At 40.4% G+C, this 1,830-nt stretch overlaps 1 pseudogene; it reads right to left on the bottom strand.

Moving 5' to 3' along the window:
* Nucleotides 1-911: 911 nt before the first annotated feature.
* Nucleotides 912-1,808, bottom strand: LOC102842995 (annotated as a pseudogene).
* Nucleotides 1,809-1,830: the final 22 nt, after the last annotated feature.

Here is a 1,830-nt window from a genome sequence, read left to right as displayed (position 1 = left end):
AATGACTTTTTGCTTTCTTCATGTATGATGTTCTTGATGTCATCCCACAACTCTTCTGGTCTTCTGTCTTTAATGTTTAATGTATCAAATCTGTTCTTCAGATGATCTTTAAATACAGATGGGCTATATTCAAGGTCATATTTTGGCTCTCATGAATTTTTTTTACATTTTCTTCAGCTTCAGTTTGAATTTGCATATGAGCAATTGAGGTCTGTTCCACAGTCTTCCCTTGGCCTTACTTTAACTGATGATATACAGCTTTTCCATTGTATCTTTCCACAGATGTAGTCAATTTGATTTCTGTGTATTCCATCTGGTGAAGGCTCTTATGCTGTCCAAAGTAGGTATGTGAAATGAACAAATCATTGATTTTTCAGAATTCTATCATGCTATCTCCAGCTTCGTTTCTATCATCGGGGCCATATTTCCCCCCTACTGATCCTTCCTCTTTGTTCCCAACCTTTGTATTCTAATCACCAGTAATGATCAATACATCTTTTTTTATTGTTGTTAGAGTTATGCCTTTGGTTATATTTTCATCCTTTATTGGGAATACAGAGGAACATTACAGTTTAGAATCATTAAATCAACAAATTTGGTGATACAGTACTGGTGACATACATGGCCTGAATTCTTAGAGTCTGCAATTTTACAGTTTAAAGGGCATTATGTGCAAGGTCTTCAAAGGAGAAAAGAACCATATTACCCAGTGAGCCTTCAAAGAAGTTCGACCTCATCCTCACTCAGAGCTAGAAATGTCAGTCCTGATAACCATCAGTAGTCTTCATCTCGGCAAAACAGAATCTCCAAATTTTTACGCTTTCTGTAGGTAGAAGAGACAACTCCAGACTGACTTATAGTTGTTAGGATGACTACAAAAAGTGTCCTGCATTCACAAGTTGGCAAAATCTTCAGAAAAACTGCTGAATCAAAGAGACTTTCTTGTGCTCCCAATTATTATATAGTACATTGTTGTTGTGAAGTGCTGTCGAGTTAATTCTGACCCATAGCTGTCCTGTATAGGGTTTCCAAGGAGCAGCTGATGAGCTTGAACCACTGACCCTGCAGTTCAAACGACTTTGCAGTCTGACGCATTAGCCCACAGCACCACATAAAGACTGGTAAATGTTAGTCCTGCTAGACCACTTCGTAGAACCCCCTGAAGACCATCTGTGCATTTACACAACATGCCTGTCATGGTTCTGGCTGCTATTGTATTAAGGTCATTTTCTGAACTTCATGTCTTTTCAATGACCACACCAAAAGCACTATGGAGCAAAGCCTGAGAACCTAGAGTATTAGCCAAAAGTGCCCATTGTCTGGTCACCATATTCAAAATCTGTACATTTCTTGGTTGGGACCAGGCCATGTTCTGGGTTTCCTTCAATCCCAGTTGTAGGCCATTCATAGTCCCAAATGCAACCCCTGTCATCCAACAGCCTCCTATGGTAAAGAAGCCTGGTTCAAATATGCTCTGGATTTTATTAGCTCCAGTTGATAAAATAAATTCATCTGTATCCTGCACAAGATATCGGGGATCCACATTTAAATAAGGAGACAGAGACTTCATACCAGTTACCAGTATGCCAGCCAAATCAGCATGTGAGTAACCTGCTCCCCGGCTCCAAACGGTTTTATTGCTGTTTCCTCCACCACCCTCGATGGTGTTGCAGCTCCATACCCATCTGCTTTCCTACCTCTTAGCCCAGGGTTGTCTATGGGGTCATTACCCCTCAGTAACTACAGGGAGATGTGGTACCACGGACCCTTCCAGACGCTGACCTCTGATCAATACATTTTGATTGCATGTTTGATCAATTTCAGATTAAA

The sequence above is a fragment of the Chrysochloris asiatica genome, unplaced genomic scaffold (assembly GCF_000296735.1).
Source record: "Chrysochloris asiatica unplaced genomic scaffold, ChrAsi1.0 scaffold00074, whole genome shotgun sequence".
In the NCBI taxonomy this organism is placed as follows: Eukaryota; Metazoa; Chordata; class Mammalia; order Afrosoricida; family Chrysochloridae; genus Chrysochloris; species Chrysochloris asiatica.
This window is presented reverse-complemented; position numbering and strand designations above follow the sequence as displayed.